This window comes from Cupressus sempervirens, chromosome 2 (assembly GCF_028749045.1).
Source record: "Cupressus sempervirens isolate cs-2001-9-10 chromosome 2, ASM2874904v1, whole genome shotgun sequence".
NCBI lineage: Eukaryota > Viridiplantae > Streptophyta > Pinopsida > Cupressales > Cupressaceae > Cupressus > Cupressus sempervirens.
The window spans coordinates 326,570,014-326,585,420 of NC_143119.1; positions in this window are offsets into that span (position 1 = coordinate 326,570,014).

Sequence of the window (15,407 nt, forward strand, 5' to 3'; positions counted from 1 at the left end):
ACCTATGACCTCTCACAACTCATTGGAATTAACCAAATGGCTCCTTAGGGTCCCTAGGGACATACATTGTCATGAAATTATATTGTTATATTTAATGATAATAGTAAAAATTAGAATAATATAATATAATAATCATATATATATACATATATACATATATTATATTTATAGGTCATAATAATAATAACAACAACAATAATATATATTACTATATTATATTTAATAATTATACTAAAAATCATAATAATATAATATAATAATCATATATATATATATTAATATATTATATTTATAGGTCATAATAATAATAATAACAATAATAACATATGTTGCTATATTATATTTAATAATAATAGTAAAAACCATAATAATAGTAATAATAACAATAATAATATATATTACTATATTATATTTAATAATAATAGGAAAAATCATAATAATATAATATAATAATCATATATAATAATCAAATTTGTTCACATCGCCCACAAAATTTGTTCACTTCCCTTTAAAATTTGGACACCAATTTCGAGTACCTGATCTCATATCGGGTATCCAATTTGGTATCAGATACTCGTTATGAGATCAGGTACCTAAAATACTGTCATGCTTTTCCCAACATATTCCCTATCACTATAGACTTGACAATCACATTTTTTGTGAGCCATTTTCACGGATTTGGAGAAAACTGATTTTCTGGGGCCCATACAATCGAAAAAGGTTCTATAATATATGATTAGGTGTCCGATATTGTTTTTTGAATGGGGAGCAGTAGTTGTTGAAAGGCTAAACATAGAAGGAAGGTATTGAATGAAGACATTGCAACATATAGGGAAAGGGACAAGCTAAATCATCGAAGGAAGAGACAAGGTATGTTAAATGTCAGTCAAGTTGATGATGTATTAATCGAAGGTGAAATCATAGAGTTAGATAATGAATATGTGCATTGAGGAATGAAAATGTACCAATTGATAACGATAATGTTGAGATTGAAAATTTAGAGAATAAAAATTTGGAGAATGAAATGCTTCTAGGTCATAATGTAAATTGCATGATTGACCATGCCGAAATTGACAATGCATAGGAATGTTACATTTCTCCTAATTATAATTGACATGAAGGTTCTAGAACACCAAAATGGATAATTGAAATTGTTGAAATGATTATTATCAATTTGGAAGGGAAAAAATCAGAAAAAACCATTCGGTTATGGGCTTCAAGACTGTATAAGATGTTTTTCGACAATAAGACAATGGTGGAGAAATGCCAACTTTTTATGCACTTATTAAAGATGCAAAATATGAGACCTATGCTTTCCAAATTGAAGATTCATGTCAATAAAAAATTGGAAATAAATGCCATTGTTGTGAAGAATCTTTTCAGTGCTCTCAATAGTATTGGGAAAAATAGCAAGGAGAAGGATAATAGAGCTGCTCGAAGGGTTATTACAATTTCTTCAGCAAGTCATCATTTGAGAAATGGTAGATTTATGAGACAAAATTGTATTGAATTGAACCTAAATCATATTACTTTGAGAAGAGAACTTAGTAGACAAGAGATAATTGATGATCCTCTTCAAAATAAAACATGGGCTTTTGGTGAGAGACTTCTGCATTTTGGTAAGAAGCTATTCGATGATGTGAAGGAAGAAATTACACAATCTTGGCACTCTAGCTTAAGAGTATCACCCAATGCTAAAGACATGTTAAAGTTAATATTGGCATCAGAGACCACACTCCACATCCTAAACATTATTTGGAGGTAAGCCAAACTATGTTGTTCAAACAATTTAGAGAGAGTCATCCAAGATTTCATATATCACAAAGGGCTTTTGAATCTTTGAAGCCATTTTATTGTGTTCCACTTAAAATTTGAAATACATGTTGTTGCAAATATCATGTTGAGTTTTCTATGCACCATGAACTATTATGCTCCATCTGTTCTACTTTTCATAATAAATAAATGTTGGAGAATTGTGGTGCTAGTGGTCTTCCAAAATCATCAAAATACTTTCTAGATCAATTTTTATGTCATAAAATTGATGGTTGTTTCTTTTATAGAAATGCTTGCTTAAATGAGAAGTGTTTAGAATGTGGTGGCTTATCCAAGTTTGACACATGTTTCCATGAGGGGTGCAAACAAGATCTTGGGAAGACAATAGAAAAACAAATTGTATATGAAATAGTGAAATACACATTGAAGAGTGGGGGTGAGGGCTCTAGATGTGAATTAATTGAAAAATAAATCAGTGTGGCTAGTTTTATTTTAAATTTCAAGATAAATATTTTCTACAAGTATGCAAGACATAGTCATAGGTCTTAGTGCTTGGATCAAAAATTTAGAATATGTAAGGAGACTTTTCCCATTGACACTATTATATTAGTTGTTGACTTTGTTGAGGACTACACATTGCAACCTCAAAATGAGACACAATCTCAGTATTACAACTCCATCCAGATTGCTATTTTTGTCCAGATAACATATAGACATGCCTCTTATAGTGGGGAAGATAACCAAAAGATTATTAGAGAGTACCATTTTTATATGAGTGATGATAGATCTCACTCTCACAAATTTGTACAACATTGTTTCAAGAATTATTTTGATTTCTTACAAGAGCATGCAATTTCTATGGATAGACATATCATTTGGTTAGATAATTATACAAGTCAATTCAAGAATGCTTGCATGTTTTATAGGTTGTGTAGGATGCACATAGAGGGTGGGGGGGTGCCTCATATTTGGAGTTTTTTTGAGTCCGGCCATGGGAAAGGGGAACATGATGGATCAAGGGCATGTGTGAAGAGAGCTCTAGTTAAGGAGTAATTGAAGATTTTAAGAGCAAAGCTTCTTGATGCTCATAGCATTGTTGATTGGTGTAGTTCAGCATTAACATGGGGGGGACTCTTGATTCAATAGTACAAAAATTCTATTGGTTGGTTAAGGAAGGGTCCATAGGTGATAGATTAGATTGTGCTACAGTGAGAGACTTAGCAAAAATACATTCATTCCAAAGCTCTGATTCTAGTACATGGACCATTTGGACATGATAGCTAGTTTTCTTTTTTTCTAGTTGTTTTCAGTGTGATTGGGATCACTATGAGTTGAGTGAGTGGGTGGACACATAGGCTCCACATTATCTTACTCCATTGTCTATCATACCCTCTATCAGAAATGATGACATGGAAAGTTCACTTGAGCATAAACATCTATCAGATCTCTTTAGCCAAGACATGTCTTTGCATTGGTTGCACCACAGGGGAATGATGAGAAATTAGATTATTGGTTAGCATGTTGTGTAAGAGGTAAACAAAATATTGCACAACTGATCAAAGATGATGATGGATTCACATATCCTACTGGTTTAGTGGTTGTCATTGGAACATGGCTAGGAACATACATGCTTAGAAGGAATGGAATTCCTGCATTTGAAGGCTATCAGAAGCACAAAATAATTCTCATATATTCGCATCTTATTATAGCAACAAATGTAAAGTTGATGAAGCATTAATGAAGAAAAAAAGTAAAAGAACTTTTTACTATTATTAATGCTGATCATGAAGCCCTATTGGAGACCCTAAAATAGAGAGAGGACCCTACTAGAACAATCGACTAGTTATATTTACTTCTTATGTTATTTTGTTCATAATGATTCGATAAATCGATGATTATCTTGTTTAATACAATAAGTTACTAGTATTTTTTATGATATTTATAATGTAGGTACATCATGAAGAGTAGCCATGCATGAAGATACAAAACTAAATAAGGATTAGAATGAAGAAAAATCTATTCTATTTTTGACACTACTTTTATTGACACTACGATTTTTGACACTACAATTTTTGGTAGTTTTGTATTGATGTAATAATGATGAAACACTTGAGATATTGTAAATGTAAAAGTGTTGATTTAATGTAAGAAACAAAGATGATTTTAATTAATGCAATTTATGTGGAGGGACCTAAAAAATGATGATTCAAATACATATTAACACCAAACTTGCACTATGCCCAATGACAAAAATTTGAGAGAGGTAAAAAATATTATTTTAACTTAATAATAACCCTAGTAACACCCTTTTTATGGCTACTCAAAGAGTCTCCAAGGTGCTCTAAGTGCGTGTCGAGGTCGATCTTCCAAGGGTCATAACTCGAAGCTCATGAGGGCTATCAATGAAGCACCAAATTCTACATGATGGTCATGCCAAGGCCTAAAATAACCTATCTAATTTTTGAGAGATCACATTCTATTTGGATTCGGCACAATGATCTTGCTTGATGCCAAAAATCACAGGGTGCCTTAGTTCATAGGTGCATCACACTGTAACTTTAAAACTTTTGATCTTGGCATCAAATTGTGAACACCATTAGCTCTAGATGGATGGGTAAACCCTAGTGACACCCTTTTTTTTTCCATGAAGAGGCTCCATCATCCATGGCCACCCCATACCGAATAGTCTCCAAGGTCATCTAAGTGCGAGTCAAGGTTGATCTTTTGAGGGTTTAACTTGGAGCTCATGAGGGCTATCAATGAAATATCAAATGCTACATGATGGTCATGCCGAGGCCTAAAATAACCTATCTCATTTTTTAGAGATCACACTCCATTTGGATTCGGCATAGTGATCTCGCTCGATGCCAAAACTCATAGTGTGCCTCAGTTCATAGGTGCATCATAGGGTAATTTTGAAACTGCTGATCTTGGCATCAAATTGTCAGTGCCATTAGCTTCAGATGGGCAGGTGAACCCTAGTGACACCCTTGTTCTAGTTGCAGAGAGCCTCCATCATCCATAGCCACCATGTACCAAAGAGTCTCCAAGGTGCTCTAAGTACATGTCAAGGTTGATCTTATGAGGGTTGTAACTTAGAGCTCATGAGGTCTATTGATGAAATGTTGAATGTTACATGATGTTCATGCCAATGCCTAATATAACCTATCTCATTTTTGAGAGACCACATCCCATTTGGATTTAGCAAAATGATCTCACTCAATGCAAAAACTCATAGTGTGCCTTAGTTCAGAGGTGCATCACAACATAATCTTGGCATCGAATCATCAGTGCCATTAGATCCAAATGGGCATGTGAACCCTACTAACACCCTTGTTTTGGCCACAAAGAGCTTCCATCATCTGCGATCACCTCGTACTGAAGAGTCTCTAAGGTGTTCTAAGTGCACATCGAGGTCGATCTTCTGAGGGTCATAACATAGAGCTCGTTAGGGCCATTGATGAAATATTGAATTCTACATGATGTTCATGCCAAGGTTTAAAATAACCTATATCATTTTTGAGAGATCACATTTTTTTTGGATTCGGCATATTGATCTCACTTGATGCCAAAACTCATAGTGTGCCTCAATTCAAAGTTGCATCACAACATAACTTTGAAACTATTGATCTTGGCATCAAATCATCCATGCCATTAGCTCCAAATAGGTGGGTGAAACCTAGCAATCACCTTTTTTTGGCCATAGAGAGCCTCCATTGTCCATGGCCACCTTGTACCGAGGAGTCTCCAAGGTGCTCTAAGTGCGTGTCGAGGTTGATCTTCTGAGGGTCGTAACTTGGAGCTCATGAGGGATATTAATAAAATGTAAAATTCTACATGACATTCATGCTAAGACTTAAAATAACCTATCTATTTTTTGGGAGATTAGATTTCATTTGGATTTGGTACAACGATCTCGCTCGATGCCAAAACTCGTAGTGTACCTTGATTCATAGGTGCATCACAATGTAACTTTAAAACTACTGATCTTGGCATTGAATCATTAGTACCATTATCTCAAAATGGGTGGGTGAACCATAGTGACACCCTTGTTCTAGCCCAGAAGATCTTCCATCACCTATGGCCATGCCATACCGAAGAGTCTCCAAGGTGCTCTAAGTGTGTGTCGAGGTTGATCTTTTGAGGGTCATAACACAAAGCTCATGAGGGCTATTGATGAAAAGTTGAATGCTACATGATGGTCATGCTAAGGCCTAAAAATAACCTATTCATTTTTGAGATATCACATTTTGTTTGGATTTTGTACAACGATCTCGCTTGATGCCAAAACTCGTAGTGCACCTCAGTTCATAGGTGCATCACAACATAACTTTGAAATCACTGATCTTGGCATCGAATTGTCAAGGCCATAAGCTCTAGATGGGTGGGTGAACCCTATTAACACCCTTTTTTTGGACATAGAGAGCTTCCTTCATCTGCGGCCATCCCATACTGAAGAGTCTCCAAGGTGCTCTAAGTGTGTGTTGAGGTCGATCTTCTAAGGGTCATAACTCGAAGCTCGTGAGGGCTATTAATGAAATGTAAAATGCTACATAATGTTCATACTAAGGCCTAAAATAAAATATCTCATTTTTGAGAGATCACATTCCATTTGGATTTAGCACAACAATCTTGCTCAATGCCAAAACTCACAGTGTGCCTTAGTTCATAGGTGCATTATAGTGTAACTTTGAAATCACTAATCTTGGTATTGAATTGTCAATGCTAGTAGATTTGGATGGGTAGGTGTACCCTAGTGACACCCTTGTTCTAGCCATAGACAGCCTCCATCATTCGTGGCCACCCCATACCGAAGAGTCTCTAAGGTGATCTAAGTGTGTGTTGAGGTCGATCTTCCAAGGGTCATAACTTAGAGCTCGTGGGGGCTATCAATGAAATTTAAAATGCTACAAGATAGCCATGCTGAGGCCTAAAATAACCTATCTAATTTTTGAAAGATCATATTCCATTTGGATTTGGACAATGATCTCACTCGATGCCAAAACTCATAGTGTGCCTTAGTTCATAGGTGCATGACAACATAACTTTGAAACTGCTGATCTTGACATCGAATCATCAGTGCCATTAGCTCCAGATGGGTAGGTGAACCCTACTAACACCCTTGTTCCATCCATGGAGAGCCTCCATCATTTGTGACCACAATGGTGTAGGAGCACCTAGGTAGTGTAGTTTGTACCTAGTGCTTCTTTCTTGTCATTTTGGCTTGTAGTTATGATATCCAAAGCACTAGTAGTTTAATAAGACCTATTAGGTTCTTAGGTAAGGTTAACTTAGTTGCTAAGTGGGTTTTTGCTCCTAGGTTGTTGTTATGGCTATAAGTTGCTCAATAGGGGTTAGGTTAACCAAAGTGGTAGAAAAGTTTCCCAAGGATCAAAAACCATCTTGGAATGTCTAAATCAAGCTAATAGGACCCCTTACCAAGTTTTTGAACTCGTCTAATTAAGAATTTTAAGTTATAGCAAAAATAGCTCAAAATTGCAATTTTGCAACTTTTTCTTGCAAAGTTGAAAATAAGTGCAAAGAGTTAGTTAGGGGTTTGAGCATGACTATAAAAGGTTGGAAACACCTATATAAGGTGTGAGATGACCTTACTATGACCATGATTTTAATGTGCTAACAACAACATCTAGTTGAAATTTGTTTGAGATATTGATTTTTAGTTATTGTAGAGTTGTTGGTTGATCCAATTTCATACATATCAATGTCATGATGCTGATGGAAGCCTTGAATCTTTCTTGTATTTCCAAAACTTCATGTGGGATTGGTAAGTTGAATGTGGAGTAAAGTCTCATAATAGCACTTGTTCTCATTTTTATTTTTAAAGTTGATGTACCAGGGTGAAGGAGGTGGATTGCAAAGATTATTTCAAATTAAACATTTATGATAGAATTTAAAATTAAAAATTGCATCAAAATTTGATAATAAAGGTTGTTAAAATTTTATTCACAAATTATAACATTTGAATCAAATATATCAAAGATGATCAAAATGAATGATATTCCATAAACATGAACAATACACATGATCCATGATAAATTGAACAATACTATACTAAATTAATATGTATATCATTGAGCACATAAATGAAAAAAAAAAAATCAAAATAAATGTATCCATAGACAAATTAAACAAATATATATATCAAAGTTCATGTATCCATAGACAAATTACACAAATATATATCAAAATACATAGATCCATATACAAAATTTGGTTGATCATGCCATCAGAATGTGTATAATATCAATGTTTCTATAAATAATGTGGCATATGCCATCTCAAAATGTCTCATGATGCATCCTATGACAACTATACTATCCTAGGCTGCTGGTGGATGATCAAAATGCAACCTTTTCACTACACTAGGTGGATTGGATGCCTCCTACGTAAACAAAAAAAAGAAAAACCCAAAGTTAGACTACTAAATTTATATGATTCTATGTATCTAACATTGAATTACTCAAATTCATAATGATCTTATTTTAATGAATATTTATAGTATTAAAATTTCATCATAAATACCTCACTTGTTGACCTCTTGCGCTGGTTAGGAGTCCTCTCATATGTCCTTGGCAATGCTTGAACATCACTGATTATGGCTTGTGTATATTCAAGTATGTTTGTTAGATGAATCTACAACTTAAACTATAACATTATAATTTATAGCATGCTAAATTTATAACATATAATCAAGAATTCAAACTACAACTTACCTATTTTGACTCCTCCTCTAGATATAATGGTTGCGTTAGCAAAGATACAAAACTTTGGCATCCAACCTCTTGTGCACTAGGTGTTTCCTATGAGATACAAAATACTAGCTGTTAATATCACGGAAATAAGTTTTGAATTTATTTATGAAAATAAGGAAAATAAAAAATAAATGATACTTATACATGCGATGGGGCTCTTAGTGTGAATGGAAATGCCAGAGCGTCTGCGCTATGGAATCTGCCTAGACTCATCACCAGTAGCCATGCCCTATACAATGAAGAATGTAATTAAATTTCATTACCACAAACATTTTACAAGAATGCATCGATATTTAATCAAATAGAAAGCACCTAATTACCTTTCCCTTGTCAATGGGTCTTGCCTCATCCCCCACACTCTATCCCCCACTAACAGGTGATACCTACAAGAAATAAGAAAGAAAAGAAACCATATATGCTACAATATCAAAAAAAAAAATTTGAGAACACAACATAATGTATCGTAGATGTCTCAAGGCCAAATGAAATAGCTGAGAGTGTGACATTATCAACTTGTCTGATATCCTCCTCAGTCATCAACTAAACATGAATGAAGATCACATACATGTATAAGTCAAGTATGGGTTAAAAATTAAAATTACTCTATTATAAAGATTAACTTTAAATCACATATGTCATAACAAAAAAGTGTATACACATACCAACACAATAGGAGTCCATGCCTCTACATGCCCCTCCTCTCTCACATTAGGGTGAGTAGCCTTTGTACATGCATTTGGTGTATTCTCATCAAATACAAATCGATACTTAGAAAGATCACCTATGGGTCTCAGAAAAATATCCTTGTACGTTATGCAAGTATGGGGCACACAAACATGTGATGAGCTCACCGATGATGAAATCACACCATCATCAAAATAGGGAGGAAACACTGACCTAGCCTGGGATTTCAATAGGCTACTCAATCTATGGATGGCTCTAATAGTCTGAGAGCTAGCCTTTGCAATAATATTAGGATGCTGCACTCGAGGAGGAGGGGGGGGAGACATCAGTAGGGGGGACAAAAGTGCCAACTTTCTTCCACTGGGTAAAGGGTCTATCCTGAGTAGCTCCTCCTCCTACACCCATGTTGGGCTTCATGCTCCAATAGTTCACCTTGAGGCCCAACACAAATTCTGCATACAATTTTCTAAGGAAATAAAATGGCACCTCTAAATTTTTGTGTGGACAGACGTCAAAAATCATCCACCAATGATCTCAAAAGTTTTCACACATAGCCTCATTTGTGCACCATTTAATTGATAGTTTGGGCTTTGTGCATTTGACTTGTTTATTAGTTTTTGGGTTTGCAAAAAGGCTAACCAAATCATCTTTAGTTATATTTAGGGCCACAACCTCATCATAGTCCAACCCATCATCAAACATGGCATGCATTTGGTCACACCAACGAAGAGCAACATTTTATTCATTGGTAAGTGTTTCAATATTATCCACTATGGTGTTTAATTTGGATAATGTAGGAGCCAATGCGGGTATAGTATTATATGTGGTTTGCAAAACCCTCAATTCAGTGAGATTTTTAAATATCAAATCTTCAATTCGATGAGGGTTTTGAGGTGGTGGGGGATCATTTGGTGGAGGGTTATGAGGAACATTATTTCTTGCCTCAGTATCATCATTTCGGTCAGCCATACCTATTAATTTGTAAAATATAATTTCTATTAAAAACAACCAAAATTTCAACAATTTCTATTCAAAAAACCTAATTTTTAACAAATCCAATTAAAAATAACTAATTTGTAATAAGATTCATTCAAAACATTAAAAAAAAAACTTACTAATATCATATACCTATTCTAAGATCCGATATCGGAATAGAGGGAGCTCTCAAACACACAAAAAATGCAATGTCAAAATAGCCCTTAGGTTTTTTTTTATAAAATCAATGTGATAGGTATCAGGTATTCAATTTCATATCAGATACCTGATATTATCGGGTATCCAATATCATATCAAATACCCAATAATATCAGGTATCCAATATGAAATCAGATACCCAATAAGGCTTGGTCCCAACTTTTTAGCTTTGGTACCAGGATGGGTGGAAAAAAGTTAGAGGAGCTTTTGAAACACTTTAAGACATTTTCAAACTCTATTTTTTTCACATCGCCACTTTTTAGCACATCATGATCTTGTACATGTCCTTATTTTGGTTTTTGATTATATTGCTCACATCATTAAGTTTATATAAGGTTGATAAATGTGATATTAGTTGGATAATTGATTCATCCCTCACCCTCTCAATTATATTGGTGGACTATGTATTCTAATAGTATCAAGATCTAAGAAGTGTTTGGTGTGCAAGAGGCATAATAAGAGGATAGAGAAATTTTATATCATTAGTTGGTAAGATCAATTGTATTTCTATAATTCTAAAAGGAATAATATAAAGACCGGTTGGATAGTGAGTTTGATGGTCTACCCATGACATTGTTTGGATAGTGGGCCCTTCTTCCTTCTACAACTCCTAATAGGATTGGAATCTCCACTTAGGGATTCAAAGTCTACTATAAGGGATTGATATGTACTAAATGTATTTCATTGGTTCCTAATAGAGACCATCCTCTTATAAGAAACTTATGTGTTCATACATTATTTATTGGGTACCATTCCCTGTGTGGTTTTCCCTGTGATCAAGGGTTTCCCTTGTTACCATATGTAGTGTTAATTGTGTATGTGTATCTTCTTATGGTTGCTATTGATATTGATCACATGTTTAAGATTTAATAAGATAAAAGTTATATTGGTTAGATAGCTGATTCACACCCCCCTTCTCTCTTAGTTATGATGGTGGACTACACTTTCTAAAACTTGGTATAAGAAAATCAAGTTCTTGAAGGAAAATATTAACACCTTAAGGAGATCAATGGCACACCATTTTAGAAAAGAAAGTCATAAGTTTGATGGAGTGAACTAGGACACATAGAAAGAGAAGATGAAGAAAAATTCCTTCAGCATAGGTCTAGGCTATTAGTTGATCACAAAGAATGAGAAGACATAGCGGAAGAAAGAAAACTTGAAGAATGTACTAAAGATGAAATAGATTTGTTTATGTGTAACATGCTTTCCAAAGAAGTAATTTTTTCATTTCTTCCTTAAAATGAGTATAGTTAGGTAATATATTTGGTATTTTCTCACAAAATTTGGAAACATTTGGAATCTACATTTGAAGATGATAAACATGCTAAGATGGTTACATTGCAAAATTGGATATGTTTATTTTAAGAAGCTAAAAAGATAGAAGATGAATTTGTAAGAAGTTATATTGGTAGAATATAAAAAATATCATAGGAATCAAAGACTTGTGAAGGAACTAAAGAAGACGATGAGATCATATGGAAACTCTTGAAAACTTTGACACCACCATTCAAGAAGATGGCACAGATTCTTGAGAAAGTAATATTCTATATGAAGAATTTGGCTAGAAAGACTCTTCTTGGAAGATTGGAAGCAGTAGAAATAAGTTTGAAATGGTCTTGAGATGTGCCTAGAGTGGAGACTTTGTTTCATGCATTGAGTGTTCGCCCTACTTTATTAAGTATTGCAAGCACTAGTGGAGATTATGCTACCAAATACTCTGAAATGTTTGACATTAGGTGAATGATCATACCATAATTCAAAAAGTTTTGAATTTATACCTTTCTTGATTTGTACTCAGTTCAAGGTGTAGATAGTTGTACTTATGGCTTCTCTCTAGTACTTTAGAGAAACATTCTTCTCCATTATGAGTGTTCTAGTAGAATCCATCACTGATCTATTTCTTCTTCCAGCAATCCTATTCTATGAAGGGGTTCTTGGTGTAGAAGTCTGTCTTTTGATTCCTTTGACAATACAGAACATCTCAAATTCTCTTGATATGAACTCTCCTCGTTTTTCTAATCTCAAACATTTCAAATTCTTTCCTATTTCTTTTTCAGCCCTTGTCAAATACAACTTAAACATTTGAAAGGCATCAGGCTTTTATTTTAAAAACATGATAGTCATCCTCCTAGAGTAATCATCTACAAACAAGATTATATATCTGTCTCATTTGTAACTTTGTACTTTTATAGGTCCACAAAAGTCAGTATGAACAATCTCAAACACTTCTTTAAAAGTATAGGTTTTACTTTTGAAACTTGACTTAGTCATCTTGCCTATCTGACATTGTTTGCACATTACATTGTTAGGCTTTTTCAGTTTAGGCAACCTCTTACTTTCTTCATATTGCTGATACTAATCAGGTTGTCAAAGTTGGGATGACATAGCCTTTTATACCATAGCCACACATCATCAAATTTAACAATAAGACAAGTGGCATCCTCAATATCTAGGTAAAATAGATTGCTCCTAGTTTGGTCTCCTTTTCCTATTAGATTTCCATTGGTGTCATATATCTTGGCAGTTTTATTTCCAAACTCTACTTTTCAACCTACATTGCTTAACTGTGACACACTTAACAAATTGTAATTCAATCCTTCAATATAGTATGCATTGTTACATGAAATCTTCTTTGTAAGCTTAATGGAACCTTTTCCTTTTATTAGACATGGCACATCATTTCCAAATCTAACACTATTTCCATCATATTGAGTTAAGGTGAAAAACTTACTTTTGTCTCCTATCATATGATGTGAGCATCCACTATCAATGATCCATTTGTAATTCTTGTTCACACAAGTTACCAGTGCTATTGCAACATCTTCATCTAACTCATCCTTCATTGCAACATAGACTACCTCATCATCATTTTCATCTGAATCATCTTCTTCTACAATGTAACACTTTTCACCTTTATCTTTGTACTCTTTGGTGTCTTCATTTCTTCTACCTTTGTATTTGTCATTTCCTTTGTAATTTTTCTTTTCTGGACACCTAGTAGCAATATGTCCAACTTCATTGTAATTAAAATAGATGATAGGTAGCTTACCTTTAAATTTTCCCTTTCCTCTATGAAATCTTCTTGCCAATAGTACTTCTAGTTGATTGACATCATCTTCATTAGTGTCACTATCATTGGACACATGTTTTATCCTCCTCCTCTTCCTTTGCTTCTTCTCACCAAAATCTTTTAGTAGCAACTTGGTCTTGAAAGCAAATTCAAGACTTTCTAGCTTGTAGTTGTCAAAATTGGATAGTTCAAATGTAGTGAGTCTTCCAACTAGTCCTTTAAGAGTTATATTGTTCCCTGGAATGCATCTCAATTCCTGTATAGTAGATACTCTAATGGCATAGATAGGTAATAATGTTCTTAAGACTTTTCTTAGAACAATGTCATCTTTAGTATGACTAGTTGCACCTTTTATAGCACTCACTACTTCTTTTATTCTAGCAACATACTGAGCAATGTTCTCACCTTCCTCCATTTTCATGTCGTGAAACTTTCCTCTGAGGCTCTTTGACTTGGCTCTTTGTAAATTCTTATCTCCTCCATAGATGATCTGTAGGCTTTCCCACATCTTGTAAACAGTTTTGCATCCCTTGATGTCATCAAATTCAGTATAGCTGAGAGTAGAGGAAATCTCCAACATTGCCTGATTGTGCTCCTTCTTTTTCTTCATATCTTCAATAATAGGCACACCAACTGGATGAAAATTTTCTACTATGATTGAAGACTATGCATGGTCACCTATTCCTCCAAGATGCAATCTCATTAGACTTTTCCATGCAGGGAAGTTGTCTCTATTGAGCTTGGGCACTTCTCTCTTAGACATCTTGGCCTTTATGCCTCTAGTACCTTCAAACTAGTTTAATCAATAGATGGATCTGATACCAATTATTAGAAATTCTTTAGAATAACTGGGGGGGGGGGGGGGGGGGGGGTGAATCAGTTATTCATGATCCAGATGTCCCAATAAAACCTTTTTTTTTTCTCAGCTTAGTGAACCCATTTAACTATTCATGCATCCAAGCTAAACTTTCTAACTAGCAAGTTACTGATTAATCAACATGCAACAATAAGACATGAAAGATCAACACACATAACAAAATGATTTACATGGAAACCAAATTTGGGAAAAACCACCAGTAACATGTTACCTCTTTCTCACTCTTCTAAAGTGATGCCCTATGAAAGGCCAACCCTATTAAAGGTTACAATACACACTGTTAAGTGTGACCCGATTAAGGGATTTCAATAACCTAATTAGAAGTGAGCCTAGTTAAAGGACTTTAGGCCATTCACATGGAATGCCAACCTATTAAAGGAATTTCTAATGATTGTTAAGTCAACCTTAGTCCAAAGGATTTTTCCCTGATTGATATAATTTTTAGAAAGTAACAATAAGGGCATTTGATCTAATATAGCTTACAAGATATCTTGTAGATTTTAGATCTCTATTTAGTTCACAATTCTGCTTGGCTTTCAGTCTTTGTAGCTCTAATAGCTTTTTCTCTCTTCAAGCTTCTATTTCCTCAAGTACTCTTGCTTTTTGTGTCAATACAGTCACTCTTGTGGTGACTTCATGAAGCAGAGTCTCTGTATTTTGTTCTCTCTTCTCAATGCCTTCTTCTTACCACCACACACTCTAGCCAATCACTTTTCTTCATGACTTGTAACTCCTTAAGTAGGAATTTAGAATACTTTTCCCACTCTATTTTCCCTTGTCTGAATTAGGGTTTGAATGGATTAGGTAGGATATAATGTATCTACCCCTTATATTGTTTCTTTTAGAAACTTCATGTAGAATCCACTTGTAATCACCTGAGATGGTTAATCTTAAATTCTATACCACCAGCTCATCATCCTTATCTTCCACCTAGTTCACAAAATTGAAGTTAACAAACTTGTTGGCTCAGATTTGGTGAATCTCTAACTTTTCAAAAAATGCAGTAGCTTGGCACTATTAATCTTATGATGCT